Source organism: Rattus norvegicus, chromosome 17 (assembly GCF_036323735.1).
Source record: "Rattus norvegicus strain BN/NHsdMcwi chromosome 17, GRCr8, whole genome shotgun sequence".
NCBI lineage: Eukaryota > Metazoa > Chordata > Mammalia > Rodentia > Muridae > Rattus > Rattus norvegicus.
The window spans coordinates 7,039,899-7,063,349 of NC_086035.1; the positions used below are offsets into that span (position 1 = coordinate 7,039,899).

Genomic DNA, 23,451 nt, shown 5'->3' on the forward strand with positions numbered 1-23,451 from the left:
TGTCTTTGATAGTGCGGAATGCCCCTGGCAGGCCAGGACCACGATGGTCATTTGCCCACTGGCCGACATTGCCCTGATTTCAAAGAAAACAGACGTCGTCATCTTTAGCACCACACGGTGGATTTTCTCTGGGAGAAATCTCCGCAGGTTCTAAAGCACAGCCAGCACTCATTCAATTACTTGGGGCAGCTGTCGTTCCCAGAGGCCGCAGATCCATTTCTGCTCCCAGAGAGCTCGGCATCCAGGCTTCTGTCAATTAATTCTATCCTCTAGCCTCTCAGTTTGCTCTTTTGTAAGTTAACTTCCTTATAAGTTCATCTCAGCTTGTGGGTGCTGCCTTAAAAAGTTTCTGATAGAAAGGCCAGGATCTGAAATGGAAAGGAGGTGGGGGGAGGGGAGGATGAGAAGGGGAGGAGGGGGAAGAGGGGAAAGAGGGGAGGAAACTCAAGGAGGGGAAGAAGATGGAGGAAGAAGGGGGAAGTGGGGGAGGAGGAAGAGGAGGAGGGAGAGGAAAAAGGGAAGGGGGAGGAAGAAAAGGAGAAGGAAGAGGAGGACAAGGAGGAGGAAAGGAGGACTTCATGGAAGAATTTGCCCACCATTAATATCCTCTTGAAGACTATTGTAAGAAGGGTGAAAGGTCGTTGGGTGGTTTTGCATCGGTTATCGTTGGCTTCGTGAGCTATCAGCCATCAATTAGCTGCCCTTGCTGTTTTTAAGCAGAGTTTCTTTTTCTCTGTGCTGCTTTTGCACTGACCTCTCCCAGCAGCTGATACGCATTGACAAGAGCCTCATGTTAGGTTATTGCCTTTTCTAATGAGGGATTTGTATTTCTAAAGGCTTTAGAAAGCAGTGGCTGCTGGCAGGCAGCACTCATTGATGAACACGTGCCTTTCTGACAAGCAAACACTTGTCTACGTCTATGCGTGCGTGGGGGATGGGGGCAGGGTAGGCTTTGCGATCACTGCAGCCTGTCCAGATTCTGAGCCTTTCAAGTTCACACTGACAGGACCCACACAGCCAGCCATGGTGCTCCCTGCTTTCCCAGCCTCTAGGAGATAGAGCAATTCTTGTCTCTTTGCACTCACCCTGTTTTCACAGCCAAGGGAGAGCAGGTGGTTCTTCCTCTGGTTGTATCGAGATGCACAAGGAGGACACCTGTCTCCCAGCCTGGCCAAATGACTTTGATGGCTGATGCTGGAGGGAACTGAGGACATACTGGCCATTTGTCTGATTAAGCAGCAGGGGCTTCCTTATTGAGGATAGATGGGCCTCTGCCCTGGACTTACCGGAGGCTGTTCATTTTAGAGGCTTCTCTAAAGCAATGGGCTGGTACTGGAACAGCCATTGCCTTAGATTCATTTAGCCATTAGGAAGATTTGGTGCAGGCTTAACACAGTAGCCATTCTCTGTTTGATACCCAGGTATGGACATGTCTACAGCATTAAAGTGAACATAAACATAGTTGAAAACAGATATATGGGGATAGAAGTAACTTGGAAGTAGAATACTTGCCTAATATATGTGAGGCCCTGAGTTTATTCCACAGGACCACACACACACACACATGCATATACACCACGGACAGATACACAGACACACTCACATATACCACAGACAGAGAGATAGACACACATACCACAGACATACATACACACAGACACACATGCATATACACCACAGACAGACACACAGACACACATGCATATACACCACAGACAGACACACAGACACACACACACATACCACAGACAGACATGCACATATAGACACACACATACACAAACACACATGCAGACACACACAAATGCACATACACATATATACAGATACACACAAACACATAGAAACACATAGACATACACATACACTAACATACATGCAGATACACAAGCACACACATATAGATATACATACAAACACACCAACACACACATACATAAAGACGCATGCAGACACACATACATAAATACATACACATATAGACAGACACACACACATATAACCACACACATATAGACACACATACATGAATACATAGACACATACAGACAGACACAACCACACACATACACATATAGACACACACAGACACACGTATATACACACTCAGATAAACACACATACCCAAACATATAAACACATACAAATACCCATGAAGACACACACGCACACACACACACACACACAGGTAGACCCACACAAACATACACATACAGACACCCACAAGTACACATATAGACACAGAGAGATATACATACAGATATACAAAAACACTTACAGATACACATACATATGCAGACACACATAGAAACACACAGAGACTCACATACAAATAGAAACACACATACACACAGACAGATACATATACATACATACACTGATGTAGGAGAGTGAAATTTTCCTGTTTTTATTATTGTTGATAGATTTATTTTTTTATGAGCTTTGAACAAACTATAAACTGTCCCTAAATAAATTGCAGCTTCGAGTTTTTGCTCTTGTGTGCTCGCTCACGCTCTCTCTCTCTCTCTCTCTCTCTCTCCCCCTCTCCCTCTCTCCCTCTCTCTCCCTCTCTCTCTCCCTCCCTCTGTCCCTCCCTCTGTCCCTCCATCCCTCCACTTTGTGTGTGTATGTGTGTGTGTGTGTGTGTGTGTGCGCGCACGCGCGTGTGTACTGAATCATCCACACACAAACCTCTAAGCTGTGCTCATCCAACTGCATGAGGGGCGAGGAGCTAAGGGGTTGTTTGGGAACGTCTGAGCATTAATTCTGGATGTCAGGTGTTCTGCAAGGCATTTTATATAGACCACCAGCAGGGTTATTTGACAATCCAGTAAAACGGTGAGATACTTCAACTCAGAGATGAAAAGCAGGTCGAGTAGAGTTAAGTAACCTGCCCAGAGTCACACTGCCCAACGGTGAAGCTGGGATTAGAACCTGTAGCAGCCTCTTAATTGCTGCGCCAACGATAACACTCAAAAGAACAATTCGGCAGTCCCCAGTATAGTGGGAAGAAAGGCCAAGCCATAGCAAAGGCTTACTACAACCTGAGCATACCGTCCCCTGCTGTTAGGATTTGAGCGTGAGGTATCCCCCAAGAGGCAAGTATTGCCGAGTACTGAAGGCTTGATCTGGAGACCAAGGGTGTGCAGAGTTGGGGATTTGAGGTAGTGAGTAGGTGTGAAGGCTCTGCCTTCCTCCTGGATTAATCTGTGGATGGAGCCATACTTTGATGGCATTATTAAGAAATGGTGGTCATTCTTGCAAGTGGAGCTCAAGTGGAGGAAACGGTCACTGGGGTCATGTTCGTGGGGGCTGCATCAGTCCTGAGCCTTTGCTTGTCTTTCTTTCCATTCCCTGGCTGTCCTCGGTCTCTGTCACATGCTCTGACTGTCATAGTAGTCTGTCCTGCCTCGGTCTCAAATCACTGGATGCAGCCGCCAACCCTGTAAACTAAGAGCGTCTCAACCCTTGAGCTAATTGTACTAAGGATTTTGTCACAACAACGATAAGTCTGACTGACACATTAGCACAGTCACACACTCCACCCACAGACAGCTAACTGTAGAGACAGAATATTTACATCGTCAAAGGGTGGAGTCCTGTATAAGTCTAGCCTTGTAATTTTAATCAAAATCCTTGTTTTTCCCTTCCCGGTGCAACATACCAGTGCTTTTAAAAATGACCTCTGGTCACATGATTCCCCTACATACAACTTCTATATGCTCCATGCTTCCTACTTTTGGAATATTTCAGCGTTTCCACTCCCAGCTCCCACTTTCTTTTAAGGTCCTTGTGCCTGGTGTGGAAAGCAATTTCTTCTTTGCAGCTTGTATTTCCGCGTTAGCTTGTCGTTTCCCCGTGATAGTTGGCAATTTCCTCCGGATCATTTTAGAAACTTCTTGAGGGCAAGGCTAAATGGTAGAGCTGGGAAGAATGAGTGAAAAGTAGAAATTAGGAGCGGTGTGACGAAGTAGCAGTGATGACCCCTGGACAGATGAAACCCTCGGGCTGCTGTATATTGGTGTTCAGTGCTACCGTCTCCTGCCAGCGCCATGCCCGAAAGAAAGGCTAAAGAGGACACAGCCAAGGCGAAGGATGAGCCACAAACTCTGCAAATCCAGAGCCCAAGCCCAGAGAGGCCCCTGCAGAGAAGGGAGAGAAGTTACCCAAGGGGAAAAAGGGGAAACTTACGCTGGTAAGAGCACGACCAATCCTGCAGAAAACGGAGATGCCAACACAGACCAGGCACAGGAAGAGGAAGGTGCAGACAAGTGACGTGTATGCATTTTTGTAAACTGTGTACTTCTGGTGACTGTATGGTTTGAAATACTATTTTTATCAAGTTTTATAAAAATGCAGAATTTTGTCTTTTTTTTTAAAAAAACTATATTGTTAGCACACAAAACACTTCATTAATTGGGGGGGCAGTAGAGGGGGGAAGGATCAAGTGTCACTAACAAAATATCACCCAAGCTGGATTGAGAACAGAAAACCTCTTTCCTTGATAATTTTGAAAGGCTCCTGTTGGCTTCCAGGAGAGACAACCTGGTCTTGCATAGGTGGCCACCAAGACACAAAATGCCTTGTGGTCTGAGGAGACTCTCAAATAATTTTTATATCCTGTTCCCCCTGTACCATCAACATAGACATAATTCTCTTAAAACCAGAGACCTGTTGGACCCTGACCCCCCAAAATGGTTTTCTAGTCTATTGGGTGATGGGGACTTTTCTGTGACTTCATCAAATGTTTTCGGAAGAGCGCTGGTTCCTTTTATGAAAGATTGTGGATCTTCAGATCGATAATTCTGCCATATTCAGTTCCTGAATGTCAGGGTCAGCGTGTGAGAAGTTGTTAAACACCATCCTTAATGTGAGATGTCAGCCCTCACTCTAAGCTTCTTTCCCCTTTCAAAGCATTGAATGAAGAGTTTACTGGGTTTTGTAGTGGATTTTTGATAAAGGTAGTCCACAGGAAGGGGATTTGGAAGTTCTTGTATACTATTGATTGTCTGCCCATGTCCTGACTGAAATAACATGATTGTTTATGAAAAAAAAATCTTTAATGAAGCTGGTCACAGTTTTTTTCTAAAATAGAAATTAGCTCTGAAAAGTCTGTGGCAGAGGCAGGCCTCCTGCAGTTGGGCTTCTCTCTGCAGTGTTTGGGAGACTGAGAGTGAAAGATGGTAGCCTGGGACCCCGGAAATACAGCATTTCTCTCCCATGTCTTCTGTCTTGCTTTTGGCTGTTGCTTGTTTATTTAATAAAGTATTTTGTAACTGAGTTTATGTATGGGCGTTTGCCTTTGCATACATCAGCATACCACTGCATGCCTGGGGCCTACAGAAGCCAGAAGAGGGCATCAGAACCCCCGTAATTGGAATTAAAGGCCATGACGAGGTACCAGATGGGTGCTAGGAATCAGAGCTGGTCCTTTCGAAAAACAAGTACTCTTAACCACTGATCTATCTCTAGTCCCAACACAAGGTGCATTTAAGACAAGGTTTGCTATGTATTCCAGGCTGGCCTTGAGCTCAAATCCTCCTGCCTTAGCTTTTGAGTCCTGGGATTATGGACCACCATGCCTGGTTCTTTCACTCTTTTTAGACGTCTCTCTCTAATGGATACCAAGTCTGATGGAAGACCCTTACATGAAAGGTGCCAAATCTTGTTCTCCTTAATGGACCGACAGCAGCTCGCACAAGCTCGTGCCTGTCCATGACCAACGTTTGAGAAAAAAACCCTGATGAAGAGAAATGCTTACTATATGAATCATGGCTGTGCCCCACATTCTAGAATTATCTTTTCAATGTTTGTCCTCACTCCCACCGCAAGATGCCTGAGTCAGGCAATGAAAAGGTGGTTGAAAACAGGCCCATGACTTTAAAGGGTGGCTGGGTCGTGGCTTAAAGGAAAGCAACAGATTTGATTATGGAACTGGGATGAAGGCACATATGATGATAATTAGGAACCATGGCCCCAGGAAAAGCACCCTGCAGGGAGATCTTGCAATTGTCTTGAAGCATGCAAAATTCAATTTACCACTGAGTTAGGCCAGCTTGTCTTTTCCCTGTGGAGAGTGGAGAAGTGTAGTCAAGCTTGGAGGAGAAGGACCTGAGATGGTTAGCTGTTCCCTTCTAGAAAACTGTTGGGGGAATGCTTGATCAGTTGGACAAGGTTTCCCTCGATAGAAGGACTGCTTGGTCAGAGAAGCCCGGTCATTTCAGGTGTGCCTCTGGGTTTCTTTCTGTTCCCGGGGCATTGACATCCTGGTAGCCATCGAATTTTGTAACATTTTATCACTCAGAGGATCCTACATGTCTTGTAGTTAGATAGTTAGGGCAGGAAATGTCTCCTGTGTCCAAAGGAATGGAGACCCTGGCAATAGAAATGTAAGAAATGCACAGTTGCTCACAGATGCACAGTCGCTCACAGAGTGGAGGGACGCGGCAATGTTGTCATCCTTCTGCTAGGATCTCCTATGCAACTCAGAAAGTAAGCAGCACTAAGCCGTGAAACAAGTGCAGAAGGGACCGGTGCCTGGTTGGTGTCATGATCCTGACCTGCAACATAGAATCAGTTCAGTTCTGTTTTCAAAATACCAGTCCTGGGGAAATAGTTTTAATACCCTAATCATGTTCCCAGCTCTTGGCCAAGAAATGGGGGAGGGGCACTTCATTCCTGTCTTTAGCAAGCAGCTCTGGTGTGTTTGATCAGGCAGTGTCTCTGTCACCAGAAGTGAAATCCAGTGACTTCTTTGGATGACAGGGATCTGCAGAGGTGTGGGTGGGCATGGACAAAGAGCAGAAACCAAGGGCCCTGCTGAAGATACTGTGTTGCACATGGCTCAAGCCGGGGTGGTGCCATCTTGGCCGAAGTGTATTTGATCTTCAGATTTTCTCTGAAGCCCTCCGGGAAGTCACAGCAATCCCGGAAGCCTGCCCATAACTATGTTGTGGCTTAGGGAAAGGAGTGTCTGGTCCCTTCATACGTAAAGGAGAGGCTAGCATCTTCAAGAACTACACTCTTACTAATACCACACATCAGATGTCAGACACTGGGTGGAGATGGGAAAGGATGGATACCCAGCAAGCTCCTTACCATCCAGGTCCTATGCCTCATGAGTAGCTGTTAGTCACACGTGTCGCTGGAGTGTACTTCCCATTGTTATCTGTCCAGCGGTTTCCTCTTGCCTCTGAATTCTCCAGGACAGGGATCTGGTTCCTAAGCCTTATATCTCCCAATGTGGCACTCGGTGACTGTCTGGTAATCAATTATGTCACCACGCATTGAAGTCTGAAGTGAGTTTGCCTCCATCAGCACAAATAAGAGCAGTTAGGGTGTCCCTGGGGGAAGGTGTGTGTATTAGAAACTGTGAGTGTGTGGTTAAGACTGGAATAGCCCAGGGCTTCAGAAACGGAGTCGCAATGTCTCTCTGATTGCTGACTTCCGGCTTGTGTACCGTAGTCCCGGGGTCTCCAGTGGGAAGGTTGAGAAAGAAAATAAGCTCACCCTCTCGATTGCTTTATTAAATAATGCACAGATGACAATGCATGAAATATTCATGGGCAGAGAGCTCGCCCTCCTGCAGGGGAGAGGGGCCTCTCTGTATAATTGGTTTCTCTACACCGCGGTAGAGATAGCTTAGAAACACTGTTACCATTTGCCGGCACCACACCAAGCCCGGTCTATGCAAGGAAGATGAGCCCGAGAGCTTTTTGTTTTTCTAAACCCTTATCACTCCGCCGCCACTGCTGAAGTATCAAAGTGAATGGAAGGGCGGAGGGAAGGGTATAGGTATGCTCACATTAATCAGCTTACAGAATCAGGTACTTCTGTGGGGTGAAAATGGTGGCTGCTCTGAGCGTCTTTTTTAAGACCAGGTGGACTGTAGCTTATCTCTTTATCTTCCCGGAAGGCTTAGGAATCGGCGTGATTTGTGGCTATAGGTCAGGGTTGCTGGTGTTTCATCGCTAGGATTGTTGAATTCCCAGCAGAAAGTGACTTTACTGTGTCGGTGAGGTATGGAAACCTGTGAGCCAGATGCCGGTGGCTCAGGCCATTGGCTGGCTTGTTTTGAATGTTGTTGGTCCCATTAACAGAATTTAATCTGGGGGGGGGGGGGGGAAGGCAAATTGTTCATGACTGTTTTACTCTGTCAGGAAGGCAGGACAAAAGCAACTGATCTGGTACTCCTAATAGCACTTTAAAGTTCCAGTAACCTTTACAATTGAAGGCACACAGATCGCCTATGTTTATGGGTAAGGCACCATGGGAGCCGCACCATCCCCTCAGATGTGAATGGGGATTCAAACTCTAGCGTTTGTGCCGTTGCTGTCAGGTGACTTTGGAGGTCAGGGAACACTAATTGAATGCCTACTGTGTGTCCCCATGAGGGCTTCCTCTCTTGTCTTCATTTCCCTTAGATGTTGTCATTGGTAGTATTTTTCTAACAAGTGCTTTGGGTCGAGAATAAGTTGAAGCTGCCTGGGTATAAATACAGCTAGCTCTTTAAAGACGATGAGCAGACAGCTCTTTATTCAGCCACCATTTTGTGGGACACCTGTTAGGAGCTGGATCCTGACCCTTTTCATTGACAGCTTGTTCACTGTTTCACGTAGGGGCTTCTAGAAATGGCTTTTGTGTTCAGCAAATATTGGCTGATATATGTCCAGATTTAGGCACAGTGTCAGTCTGTATAAGAATAAATAAGATCTATTAGGTTTCCCCGAGGAGCCACAACCAGGAAGAAAACTAGGCAAATATGGAAAAGCTCCATCCTTTCCAAAGTGGCTTACCCTGTCTGTGGAATGGTTTATAGACCCTTAGCTGTCATCAGACCTAAGACTTGATTCAGAAGTGGGTGTGTCTGTTCCAGGCCATAGTCAGGTAATATCTAGCCATGCTGAGGTTAGAACTCTTGTTTCTCCAAACCCACTCCTGGTACCAACTTCTGCCTTAGGGTTTTACTGTTATGAACAGAAACCGTGAGCAAGGCAACACTTACAAAGGACAACATTTAACTGGGACTGACTTACAGGTTCAGAGGTTCAGTCCATTATCATCAAGGCAGGAGCATGGCAGTGTCCAGACAGCCAAGAGGCTAGAGGAGCTGAGAGTTCTACCTCTTGTTCTGAAGGCTGCTAGCAGAATACTGGCTTCCAGGCATCTAGCAGTCTTAAAGTCCACGCCCACAGTGACATACTTCCTCTAACAAGGCCACACCTACTCCAACAAAGCCAAACCTACTCCAACAAGGCCACACCTCCAAATAGTGCCATCCCCTGAGCCAAGCATATTGAAACTACCACAAGCAGAATGGACTCACTTGTCCTAGCTTCCAGTTTTCCCTGCCTATGTCCACCTTCACATGGACTTCCAGGTTCCCAGTGAATGAGTATCAGGGCAAGATGGTCACTACTTGACTGTCTTGATGAGAACTGAAAAATTAATAAGGGGAAACTCAGTTTTGTAGAAGAGTGATGACTTAGATCAAATGTTCACATAGAAAGCACAGTTTATTTTGAACGTCGCTGGTCCCATTAACAGACTTTAATGCAGTGTGGAGGATTTACAAGCTGGAGGAGGGGCTGCAACAATATGTTTATCCTGGTGCTTGGCAGCATACCTGGGGACTTCATAGAACCTCCCAGCCTTTCAGCCTTCAACAGCCTATGATCATTTACATACCAAACAGCGTGGCCTTCACGTGTACACCTTTTTTTTCTGCTTGGTGCAGGATGTGTATGTCTTTCAATACATCACCCGCCAACCCCCTAATTTTTCTTAGATGTCACTTAGAACTGCGACATACTGTTTGGTGGGAGGAAGGTCATGCATTAGCACTGCGAGAAAAACAACTACGTTCAGGCTGTGTTTGGCATGCAGACTGGGCTGTGGCAGAAAAAAAAGCAGCCACCGTGCTGATAGGCCGAGCACTGAGGAACTTAATGCCACCCGGCCTGCTGACTAAGGCATGGCCCTCGGAGTCATTTTATGTGGTGGAACCTGACTCTGAGCTCCTGACGACTGAGGCAATGCTGTCAGCAGCACAGGGTTGTTATAGAGGTGTCGTGAGATGGGTCGTGACAGGGGCACAGCAAAGCACCCTGCATGTACCTTTCTGTGCCCAGAGTTGTTGGCTGATATCACGGCTGTTGTGGTTCCTGTTGCCTTGCCCGGTGCTACAGTAGTTCATCATTTAGCAAATTAGGGCCTGGACCATCCTCAAATACGCTCTGTAAAGGCTACCTCTGGATGCTTTGATATGACAGGGTCTTCTCGTGGTGCTGGAAGATAACTCAGGGTGCCAATCAAATCCTTGATGGCTGTTTGCGTATGCTGCTTCTCTATGGTGGTTATTCTCCACACGGTCACTCTGTCACCACACTAGACAGCAAGTCCCAGGATAGCAGAGGGGTTTCCTTCTGATCCATAGCCGTCTGACGAACTTGCGCTTGGCATATCCACGCCCGCTGTTTAATACCTCGGTCGGCTTCACATCGTGGGTGCAGCTCCTGCTCCAGCCTGAGCTGACGGCAGTGAAGGCCGATGGTCACTTTGGAGCTGCTCACTGGAATCGGTGTGATGGAGTGGGCAGGTAGAATACCAGGCTGGGGTGTGAGCCTTGGACAGATCAGCTTGGCACCTGATCTCTTCAACAGTTCAACCACAGGAGGAAACAGGAAAGACCCTTCCCGAGCTGGGTGGGATCATGAGTGTCTCTGGGTGTTCTTAAGGGGCATTCTGGTCTTGGTTCTCATCTCTCCAGCTCAGAACCATCCAGAACCATGTGTTATTACCCACCTTCCCCCCGATGTGTCTAACCCCAAGAAGTAGATTATTCTCGGGATCCCTAAACTTGGCGCCATTGACATTTGCCTGAAGAGCTCTCTACTACAGAGCCGTGCCCCGTTAGAGTTCACACCCTCCTTTGCCCCTTCTACCTAAATCCAGCAGCCTCACCCTCACTCCAACACATAGCAGCCATGATGATTCTCCAGGTCTCCAGATGTTACACGACATCATTGATGGAAGCGTAGCTCCTCCCATAATCTCCTTGCAGTTAACATGGCAGGAGGAAGGGAGATTTCCTTAGGTGTCCAGATGGGAACAATACACTGATCATAGGCTTCTTTTCCCTTAGGGACGGGGACTTAAAAAAAGAAAGAGGAAACAACTTTTTACCAGCTTGAAAGCAAAAACATAAAACTAACCCCCAATGTATTTTGCTGGGGACCTGAATTCTCACTGAGATAATCCTGCCTCCTGTACATCACCAGAGACAAGAAGTGGGGGTGACAGTTCTCAGCTCTCACTCAGAGTATGACAGCCATTGAATTTTATTCTTATATTAGAGAAATCGAGAGGCCGTGGGACTGAATAATTGATATAAAAAGATAGGTTTAAACAACTCTCCATCACGCCACGTCTTAGACGTAGGCAAACCTTGGCAGATGTGTTTCCATTGCTGTCAAGGGATCATAAACGAGGCATTTATTATGAATTTGTTGATCATATTTTGTATCAAGCAAACTAGGTAGCTGGCTGGCTTCTCTGGGAGAAGTAAAAAACACAAGACAGGAGCTTACAATCTGGTGAGTGACAGCCAAAACCTAGTAAACTCATGAATCAAAATGCCAATCGTGACTAGCACGGTAGATTGAAGCAATGCTGATTGAGTAACATAACACAGCAACTGTGTTCAGAGATCAAAGGAACAGAGATAGAAGGCTGGCACTACATTTAGGGCCAAGGCATCAGGTGGAGTCTTGTTCTAAATACTCTAATTTGGAGCCTGCAAAGCAACATGTATTTGACATTAATAGCTACATCTGGGGTATTTAATCTATTGGTTTAAATTATTCAAAGTAGAGGTGATTCTGAGTTAAGAGGTCTTTATTTTATTTATTTGTCTGTTTGTTTGTTTATTTATCTTCTTCACCTCCTCTCAAGGTTTATATGCTTTGAATTTTTACGTGTAGGCTTTAGGGCCACCAGAGCCTCTCTGCAGATGCTTGACCGGAACTGCCTTTCATGTGGCGGGACCCCCACTCGTTCATGGTTTAGAGCTTAGTGCTCAGGGCTGGGCTGAGACCCAGAGATTAGCAGGAAAGTCCACAGGAATGACCCACAGAGAAGATGCCCTTACTTCTGCTCTCGGATACCTAGCGACTGGGGCTCAGCCCAGGCGGCGGCAGCAGGAACGAGAGGTCCTTTGGTTGCCTCCCTGCTGTAGCATCATCTCTTGGATCTGGCAGTGAAGGCTGCCAAAGAGAGGCTTGGGGAAGAGAGCTGTGTGCAGCATGCAGCCCGTGAGGGGGGGAAGAACATACCCCCAGGTGGAGGATTACTCCAGCGATTACTCAAAATTTAACAAAATGCAGAGCAGAACACTTAGCCCGATAAAGCGAAAAATGAAGCTATTATGTTGTCTGCTGAACAATGAAGCACTGGGGCTCGGGGAACTGCTATAAAACCGAAGAGGACCAATCCTCCTGGAACCGCCTAGCCCACCCACCCTGGGGCTCCGCTGGGGGGAAGGTAGCACCGAAATGAGTGGCACACTCGTTTAGTTTGTGAAGAGAAGATAGTCCTTATGGGGTCTCTGTGTAGACACGAAGGGCCCTTTGGGACCAGACAGGGAATTAATGAACCGATGGGGGAAGGAGAGGAATGGAAGGGTGAAAGGGCCATAGTGGCAGCCACAGTGGGAAGGAAGCAAGGGAGAGAAAATGGAGGCCGCCTTGTGGGGCTATAGGAGGGCAAAGCCAGCACTGTCCAGACCTTTCAGTTCAAAGTCACACTGCAGCCCGAGGAGAACCCTGCTGTCTCTAACACTGTTCGAGACTTGCTTGGAATGCGCCTCGTAAGCCGGGGGTCCTGTGGGATCTGCACCCAGTGCAGGTGTCTCTGCATCCACTTGCGGTTGACTTCTTCCTTGGCCCCTAAAACTCGGCACACACTTGGGTGCCTTCTACATCTCTGTTATCTGCGTCATGGGGGTCAGGGCGAGCCCTGTCACAGAGGGTTCTTGGCAGGGTTCTAGGAAGACAAATACAATGGGTGCCCTTAGCTTTCCTGGGCTTGAATCGAGATCATCCTCTCTCCGCATCTAGAAGGGAAGCTGCATGAGGCAGATGCGGCGTGAACATCTGTGCTTAAGCAATGCTGAACTACTGGGTACCGCACTGCTTCAGAGTGAACCCAGTAAACCCGGGTCCCTTGCCGATGGCCCTGTTGGAATCAAGAGGATGGGTTGCCATGGGAACGGTGCTCCAGGACGACTGCAAACCCTGCAAGCTAAGCTGCACCAGGACTAGGAGAGGAGAGTCACACATTAGGCTGAAACCAGAGTTTTAGGGCAAAAGCCCAGACTTCTTCTGGCCAGCCCCAGCGGGCAAAGCTGTACTTATCCCAGCGTTCCAGATATGAGCAGTGGTCAAACAGCAGAGAGAAGAGACTTCATCAGTCTACACTAGGAAAGTACAAAGTACAAATAAGAAGTTCAGGTCTTGAGGTGTTTTATCCCTCCGCGTCTTGCTGTCCCTGGAATCCAACTGGAAAGCCCCTTTAGAAGTTCTAGAACAGGACAGCAAGATGCCGTCGATCGTCGTTGTGCCCGTTTCTAGACCTGCATCTCAAGTGATGGACCGACCCTTGGGCAGAGACAAGCACAGGACCTAAGGTTAAAGGAGCAAAGTGGAGACAGGTAGACCAGACTCCTGTGTTGCTTTTGGTTATTGTTGGACCCAAGGGAGGAGTTGGTGACTTTTGGCACAAGAAGTCTGAAGGAGTTGCTGTAAGGCACACTGAAGGGGTCCCTTCGTGGGTGTCTACCACTCGGTGGGTTTCTACCACAGGCCCTTTGCTTCTCAGTATGCAAAGGCGTGTGTGCTCTGGCTGCTGCCTAACAGCCCAGAAATATTGTCCAGAGGCTGCTTATTCGTGGTGCCTCTATTCTTATTCGTGGAGTTTCTACCCTATGCGGTAACGATGACGAGGTGAATCTTCGTCGTGCTCTATCCGTGCATGTGGCTGTCTGAAACAGTGACATCATGTGAGACATTGTCATTGCGCTCTTTAGGAACTAGTTACAAAACAAAACAATACAGTGGTATACACATCACCAATTGGCTTTCCCTATTCCAGCTTTGGACAGAGCTGCCAACCCGGGGAACCTTGTTAGGCCAGACCAGAGGGCCCAGGAGGCCCTGGCTTTGTGACGGGGACTTTGAATTAGCATCCTTGGGAGCTCTTGTTCTTGTTGATTGGACAGAGCCCACAGAGAGCCCAGACAGAGCTTTTGTTTGTCAGAGAAAGGAACACGCCAGGGAGATTTGTTGCCCATTTAAAAAACGATTGGGCATGAAACAGATACTGTTTGGATTACACGGCAATACAGACCGCTCATTAGCTTGTTCAGGATCACAAAAGGCCTGATGGCTGGGTTAGTCCCAGCCAGTGGGGGCTGGCGCCAGGAAAGTCTGTCAGACATTTGCACGTGGGAAGAAGTGTTTGGGGAAAGGCCTTTCTATTATTCCACCGTTTCTCTTCCCCTTTGTCTCTTTCTTCACGTTCCTTGAGTGCCAGGTATCAGTTTAGAAGTTGAACCCCACTGAACAGAGGCACAGATCCGACAATTCACATTTCTCCCACTGGACACCACACAGTGGGGAAGGTAGTGGATGATCAGGTTTCCAGTGTAGGGGACTCCAGGGTGGAGCCAGGCCTCTTCGAGGCAGACTCACTGGATATCAAGGTTCGCACTGATATGGTAGAACCTGTCTTGGATCTCCTGGAAAGCAGATATTAGAGGCAGGGTGATCCAGTTCACTGCTTTGGCCTAAATGTGACCTAGAAAGGAAAGCACCCAATCTGTGCTGCTTTGGGTGTGAAGGACGTTTCAGAGGCATGGTACGAGGAAAAGGGGAACTTGACACTCATTGAGGACTTGCTAAGGCCAGAGCCACCCAGCAACACAGGGCTCTTGACTGCTGACTGCTCTGCCAAGCCAACTGACTCTGACCTTACACTTCCTTCACGATGACCTTGCAATCTTGGATCTTGTAGACGGCCCAGATCTAGGGCACGGTCAGCATGCTGTTACCAATGCTTTCCTGCTAGGCATCTACCTGTTAACAAGCTGCCTGGAGCATCCCTGCCACAAGGATACACCTCCGAGAATGGGGCATCCTAAGAGAAGTCTTTATTGTCAGTGGTGGGGGAGAGGCAGAGCCACAGCTCCCCACTCTTACCTTAGGGACCACAATTCAGGCCAAACCAAGATACTCAGCTTCAAGGTACAGAAGAGTCTAAGATCTAAGCAGGGTGACAGAGATTGGGGATTTTGTTAAAGATGCTTTAGTGCAAAGAAAGGCACTGGAGAAAACAACAGGAGCATAGCTAAGGGTTGGGATGTGGACTTCCCCTAAGAGAGATTTGCAGAAAATCAAGCACACTCATGTGTGTGACCCTAAGGGAGAGTCCCAACGTCTTAGCTTTACCCTCAAGTTACAGCACAAAGTTTGCTAAGAAACTGCCTTCCCCTTTGTCACTTTGGGTAAGTCAGTCAGGCCTCCGAGGACGCCTTTGATGGAATTAGAAACTGAGGTACTGGCTGGTTTTTGTGTCAACTTGACACAAGCTGGAGTTAGCACAGAGAAAGGATCTTCCCCTGAGGAAATGCCTCCATGAGACCCAGCTGTAAGGCATTTTCTCAACTAGTGATCAAGGGTGGGAGGACCCAGCCCATTGTGGGTGGTGCCATCCCTGGGCTGGTGGTCCTGGGTTCTATAAGAAAGCAAGCTGAGCAAGCCAGGGGAAGCAAGCCAGTGAGTAACATCCCACCATGGCCTCTGCACCAGCTCCTGCTTCCTGACCTGCTTGAGTTCCAGTCCTGACTTCCTTTAGTGATGAACAGCAGTGTGGAAGCGTAAGCTGAATAAACCCTTTCCTCCCCAACTTGCTCCTTGGTCATGATGTTTGCGCGGGGATAGAAACCCTGAGTAGGACAACCGATATGATAAACCGGAAGCCACCGGCATGGCATAAGGAGTCCCACACGTGCTCTTTGGATGAGAACAGAGCCTCCAAACAGAGTTTAGGAGAGTTGCAGTTTACAGCAGAGAAAGAAGACATGAATTGTGTTGGACTCCCTGCACCTCCGGTGTCAAGAGCGTCTTCAGCTCCTTCAGGCTCAAGGGCTCATGTACCGGCTCTCCAAGAAGTTCCCGCCTTCCTCTTCTTTCAAGTTTATCAACATCTTCCCCTTGTCTCTTTCCAGGCGTCATTTCCCTTGGCCTCCTCCTTCCTCTCTTTCCTCTCTGACCATCCCTGCTGGCCTATGGTGGCCTTGGTCTCAGCCACCACTCAATGTGTACTTTTATAACAGTACTTGGCATATAACGTGGCTTCATAATCACAGGGCACACTAGGGATTGTAGCCTTCCTATGATGTCAACTGATGTCAATGAAGACGCTAGACTGGAGATGCTGGAGGCTCTCAAGGCTCTCGGGATCTATAGATACCAGGTCATCCAGCAAGTGATGCCATTACACGGTGATTTGAACCAGCATTAACCAAGAGCATCCTTTGAAACACTCACGTCAGGTCACCCAGAATTCGGAAATGGTCCAGGAGTGTGTTCCCAGGCCTCTCAAAGCAGACTAGAGGGTTAGAAAAGCCAAGGTCCCTGGGTGTAGCCACCACAGTGAGCCTCTTTGGTACTGCAGATGCCGTGGACAGGGTCAGGAATTAGTTGAAAGGCAAAGCAGTGTCCTCATTCTTAGAAGGCATTTACTACAGATCTATACAGGCTTCTGGACAGACTTGGAGTCGTATAACGGAGGGATCGTTTAGTTGAGTGATGTGGGGCCAGGTCTAGTTGTATTTCTTTGGTTCCCAGGTGTGATTTGTTTTTGTGTGTCTTCCATGCACAGGAAGACCCGACACATGCCTTATGTTCGTATGTGCGTCTCTCCTAGAGTGGTGTGAGGGACACAGCAAGGAGCACAGGGGCACACTGGCAGAGCTGCAGGCAGGACACAGCGGGCTGGGCATTGTGGGTTGCCCTGGTGCTGTCTGTATACTGATGTTAATTCCTCTTCCCCAATAGGGGCTGCCCCAAGCAGGAGTGGATCAGGTGATTTCCTGTGAACCTTTTCCCCATTCTAACTGGTTAGATAAAGGCTGGAGCCTGTGATTGGGCAGAGGAAGGGAAAGGAGACAGAGACAGGAGAGGGGGAAGGAAGGAAGATGGAGTAGAACCACGTGGCCTGGGGAGGCTGCCAGCAGCAAGGGATCTCCTAGCTGGGGGAGTGGAGTAGTGAGAGGTAGAGCTGCCCAATGTAGGCATGCAGCTTATAAATATAATAACTGAGTGTGTGGTTGTGCATGGGCTTATTGGGGTTGGAGATTTACCGCAATGGCTGTGGGCAGCTTTGGAGCATGAACCACTAGCCTTACTGTGGTGAGGCATGTTAGCAATGATCGAGCGGTGTACGGCCCTGGAAACAGTGGAAGGAGCAAGAAGAAAACGTAAGACTGAAGTGAGACAGCACTTGTCAAACCCTGCCGTGGGACCGGCAGCCATTCTCTCTGCTCGAGATATTTTCCAAGCCCTTCAGATGCTGCCCCCAAGAAACCCTGGCTCCACTCAGCACTAACTTTGTGATGACTGCTTCAACATCCTCGGTTCTGGGATGAAATTTAATGACCTTGGGAACCTTCCCGAAGAAGGAGAAATGAATCTGCCCTAATTGGGGAAAGAAAGAGCTTAGAAATGAATAGTCTCTGATTACCCATTTATAAATCCATGGCCGAGAGTATCCGGAAAATTAACACTGGGAGGGACAAGAGCAATAACAGCTTCAATTAGAATATTAAGTGTGATACCTAGGGAACCGCAAATGCTTGTGTGTACCTCACCTAGTTTTTGGCACGTAGGAAAAAAATCAGCCCCCAAATGCTTTAAACTATACCATCCGCTTTTTGAAAAGCCAGCCTTGGGTTCTTTCATTGGTGGAACTGAGGTCTCTAGAAGGAGGTGGCCCGGATGCTTGCTAGAAGGACATGGGATACATTCTTGGTGAAGTGCCTTGAATGGGACCCGCTTTACAGTCCAGACAGAATGGACGTTTCGCTACCCAGTGTTCTCTGGATGCTCTTTCCCTCTCTGGCAATTTTCCACCGTGCGTGACAGGCTCTGGAGAGCTTTCTTCTTTTCTCCAGGACCCTTTAAATCTGTAAACACTTTCAGCACTTTTCAAACTTTTCTCCCAGTCTCTCAGGTCCAGTAAGAGCAAACACCTACTCTGAGCCTCAGTGCTGAGAAGACACTGTCTGTCTACCCTTGGAGCCTCCTCTCTGCCAGTCTATGTGAATTTTGGGTCGATCACACAGCAGACCAGTGATGGCCGTGATGAAACAAGGCTTACACTGGATTGTAGAAACAAGAAAAGGAGGGCGGGACAGGCTGTCCTAGGCACATAATGCATGCCACTCTTGGTTCTCTATCTCTTCATCTGGTTTTGACCCTTCCTCGGGAAGGCAAATGGGTTCCAAGAGCCTCCATAGAGCTCCGCCCTGATGATCTGCTCATAGGATGTCACATCATCCGAGGAGCTCTGGTTGGTCTTTTGGAGCAAGCACCCTTCACTCCATTCTGAGGCAGGCTTACCCTAGATCTTACTGGTCATTGCAATGTATTCCCATCTCCCACCAGCTCTGCAGAAACAGGATAGACACATCTGGGTGTAGGCAGTGAGTGGGTCTGACTGAAGACCTGAGATGTGAACCTTCTACACCAGTTCACATTGCTGTTTTTCGCCTACTCGAGTGCCCCCAACCTATCCCACTTATAACCAACCGCCTCAGCCTCTGCCCTTTGTCTGCTTGTATTAACAGCGTTTACCGAACTCTGTTTTCCTTCACCAGGTTCTTTTGCTTGCACTTGAATGTAAGCTCCGAGGATACCTCAGCCCTCCAACCCCCTTTCTCCCCAGCACAAATGTTTCAAGGTTCACAGAATGTCCCTCGAGCATAATAAAACATTACACACACGGCTGTGGGGGTGTGGTGGTGTAGTTTTCTGGATGTGGCTTTGGTTGTACGATCCTGGAACACAGAACTTAGGAAAGTGATTCTTTTTCTTTTTCTTTCTTTTCTTTTTTTTTTCTTTTCTTTTTTTCAGAGCTGGGGACCGAACCCAGGGCCTTGAGCTTGCTAGGCAAGTGCTCTACCACTGAGCTAAATCCCCAACCCCAGGAAAGTGATTCTTGGTCTTCACTTCTAGCCTCTTTGGGGAGGAGGCTAGGAGAACATTCTGGTTCCTGATGTGGTTCTCTGGACCTTGGGAGAAAGCTGAGAGGAGCTGGTGGGAACAAGGGTGGCAGCTGACCATCTGTGTCAGGCGCCTTCCCTGGATTCTCCCCTCAAACCTCAGACCTCAGGCCCCACAGGGTAGGTAGCATGCCCCCCACCCCTTTAACCTCTCTGCTGCAAACCCTGCAGCCCATCACTTCTTGGTGCACAGAAAGGGTGGAGGTGGATTCTCAACGTGGTCAATAGCCACGCCACTGATCACAGTGGGGAAATCAGCTTCGGGAGAATTCGTTCTGTGTCTGACTTTGTTCTGGGGAAGGCTCTGTGGTTTATGGGGGTTTTAGCAGTGTGGAAATGGTGCACAGATACGGATATAGCCTTTCTGCGCGACGGCGATCTTTTATCTTTTAGGCGAGCCACTTTCTTCCCCCTGTAAATATTTGACTTTTCCTGTCTTGTTATGAACTCTGATCCTCCTAGGTTATGAATTGGTTCTTTTGTATTTTAAATAATCCTCTCTCTTCTGCTCATTCTCGTCTTATGAATAATTTATGTCAATTAGAGTGAAAAGGGGCCCTAGTCCTTTTTACTACTAAAACATTTTGATTAAATTCTGGCCGTCCTGAGGGATGGGAGGCTGTGACATCTCTGTGGACAAATCCTGTCCTCCTCTTTGAGGTCTAGCCTTTCTCGGGTCCTCTTGTTCATCCTGCCATTTTTTTTTTAAGATTTATTTATTTATTTAATGTATATGAGTACACTGTGGCTGTCTTCAGACACACCAGAAGAGGGCATCAGATCCCATTACAGATGGTTGTGAGCCACCATGTAGGTGTAGGATTTGAACTCAGGACCTCTGGAAGAACAGTCAGTGCTCTTAACCACTGAGCCATCGCTCCAGCCCAATTCTGGGCCATCTTTATTGCTGCCAGGCTTGGTGGACCCCTCCCTCTGTGCCATGGGTTAAATGTGTCAGAAGAGCCTCAGGAGAGGTATGTAAACGAGACTCCCCCAGTTAATTCTTTGGACAGTTCTTTTGAAAGAACCCTTGACTTTAATATATAGCTCGAATACTACATCTATCTATCTATCTATCTATCTATCTATCTATCTATCTATCTATCTATCAAACCAGAAACACAAGCTTATTCAAACACCCCAAAACTTGGCTTGTTTTTGCTTGCCTGCTTGCTTGTCAAGAAAGTTCTCAAGTAGCCCCGGTGGGCCTTGAACTCACTGTGTAGCCAAGGGTGACCTCAACTCCCGGTCCTTCTGAGTGCTGACATCATAGACGGCTGGTACCACACTCAGCATAGAGTGTGTGGCTGCTTGGTGCTGTGTTCCCCACCTTGATCCCCATAGTGGAGTGTGGCATTAGTGTTCTGGTGGCTCTGGGCCTCCCCTGTAGTATGACACTTGTCAGAACTAAAGCCCAGCCTCACTGACTGCATGACCACAAATAGGTCAGTCGGTGTCTGTGTCTGTTACCAGCTGATCAGTCAAGAGTACACTGATGTCTGCCCGGGCTTCCGCATGGTGGAGATAGAATGTGTGACTGTTAACATCACCAGTTCCCTGACCAGTGAGACCTTATCATAATAAGATGTTCCTCCTTCCCTTTCTCCCCACTGAGGCCCAACCCCGTGCTGCCCTATTCTGTGTGGCGCCCTTTGCCCCATGTGACTCTTTCCAAGGGAAATCAGTTTCTTGTTGGAATCACCAAGTTAAGGCGCTCCCTCCCTCCTTATGGAGCTCGTAGGAAGTGGGAGGATGTGGTGAGAGCCTTGGAGTGGAGAACAGCTGGCCAGGTTGCTACAGCTCTGTGCCCACTGACACACATTTTCCACAGCCGATCAAGCACAGGTCTCACGATGCTTGGCCTTCTAATGGTTAGGGTGTATAACTGACCATCTTGGCCTTAGCGGTGGTTGCTCATAATGTCTTGTCTGTGTGTGAGCCAAGGGCCCGTTCTCTTCCTGATGGATGCCATTAATTCCAGCCAGTCATGGGTAGTCCTCAGCTTCTTCATCACTGAGGCAAATGGCAAAACCTCTCAGGACCGGACAGGAACCTGTTCTGGCCTTCAATCATAAGCCTAACTTTTATTGTCTCCTTGTTACAAAAGATTCTCTAGGAGGCAGAAGGGACTAGATCCCCTGACAGTGGTCCTAGAGCCAGTTTCTGCAGGCACCAGCCGTGTTAATCTGCCTTCTGGGGGGCATCTGAATTTTTACCTGAGTGTTCCAGAGGTACCACAGGGTATAAAGCAACCAACCCGGAGAAGCTGGGTGAGGCAAGGCTTCAGGAGAAGTGGGAATGGAAAGGAGAAGGTACCTCTTTAGAAAAAAAAAGACAAATCTGGATTTCAGTCTTGGCTTGACCAGGCTATTCTGGTACTGAGAAGCTATTTTCCCCCGTCAGCTAATCTTTACTCTCGAATTACATTTTTACCTAATTTCTCACAAATGTCTACCTATGCTAGTATGTACAAATGTATATGTCTTTAGCACAGCTGCACGCTACGACACAGATGGTTTGTAGTTAGTTCCGCCATTTACCTGGAGGTGGTGTCAAGGGCCAAATGGTACCTCATCCCTTCCAAACCAGCAAGCTGGAGTCTCCACACGCACCGCGGCCATGTTTGGAAACAAGGGTTCTCGGAAGCGATCAGAATTAAATTAGATATACCCTTTCTAAGCATTACAGGGTGGGGTGCTAACTCCAGAGTCGGTGTCCCTCCACATCAGAACATAGGAGGGGACCTACTGTGTGTCTCTCCAAGGGCATGCAACCAAAAGAAGGCCACATGGGGACAGAGCAATCCCAGGCTAGGGAGAGGCTTCCACAGAATCCCGCCATGCTGAGGAGCAACAAGGTTCCATTCTCTAGAGCTGTGAGGAAATAAACGAACCGCTGTATGTGCTGTGTGCGGTCTGTGCTTTTCTGTTCTAGCCGCCTGTTCTAGTCTGGTTCCTGTTGCTATGGCAAGCACCACGACCGAAAGCAACTGCTTTCTCCCAGGCTTATGGTCAAGGTTCTACACAGCTCAGGCCCCTCTGCCTAGCGATGGAACCACGTGTACCAGAGGCCTGGATCCTCCTACAGCAATTAGCAATCAAGAAAACAGCCTCCCAGGCATGCTCCCAGCACCCCCTGATGGAGGCAACTGTTTAATTTTGGTTTCCTCTTCCCAGCTGAGCCAAGCCCGGCAACCTAGATTAGCCATGACGCGGCATAGACAACTATCGCAGATGAACATTCCAATTGTTTAGTTTTCCCTTGTGATAAACCACTGGGACGTCATGTTCTCCTTTTGTCTAATTTTGACTCGTCGGATCGTAAGCTACTAATTCCCCCCCTCTTTTAAATGAAAATGTCTTCTAGTGTTAATTTTATGCACATCATAAAGTCAAGAGTAATAAACGCCTTAAACCATGCAAGTGTTTTCCCACGACGGTCCCTGCATTCACGCCTTCAGTGATGAGGAAGGTGTTTTTCACTTTCATGCAGAGAACCGGGACTCTTCAGACCCTGGTTTTAGGGGAAAGGAGAAGAACAGAGCTGTCTTTGATTAGCTGTTGTCTTTTTGTCCTCTGCCTCTGTGTCATTATCTGTCCTACACCATCCTCTGTGGCCATTCTCCAGTCCTCGGACACACAGGGTTAGTCTTCTGTGTCTCAGAAATTAACTCTGTGTGCTACCTAACCACGTGGCTGATAAGTCTCTTTGTTCGGCCTCAAAGAACTTGGGAAGCCCTTGAATGTGAAGGCTGAGAGTAATGAAGGAGACTTTTCAAGCTGCCGTCCTTCCAGCTTCCAGCAAGATCCAATGAGTGCAATTTGTATTCCGTGAGGTTCTGTCGTCAGCTAGTAAACAGGCGCCTTGGAGAAGGGGGAGGCGAGATGTGCACGCGGGTTACCATGGGGACAGACAAGCTATAATAAATGTCCAGGATCCTAGCTTGAGGAGGTTTTCACAGTTTGGAGTAATTTCTTTGTCAGTCATCTCTGAAGTCACTCTTAATGAATCCTTGGGCATGGCTGCTCTTCAGATGGCTACTGTCTGAGGGCATCCCGGGCAGAGGCCACTCCTAGAGGCAGGAATGAGAGGTTGGACCATCATTAATTTGT

General features: G+C 47.9%; 1 protein-coding gene and 1 pseudogene across 1 annotated transcript in view; both read left to right on the forward strand.

The window, feature by feature from the left end:
* Spock1 (sparc/osteonectin, cwcv and kazal like domains proteoglycan 1) overlaps positions 1 to 23,451 on the forward strand; it is a 480,143-nt gene that overhangs the window by 293,007 nt on the left and 163,685 nt on the right. The window lies entirely within an intron of this gene.
* The window catches only part of LOC134482665 (non-histone chromosomal protein HMG-17-like), a 53,229-nt pseudogene that overhangs the window by 24,225 nt on the left and 5,553 nt on the right, over positions 1 to 23,451 (forward strand).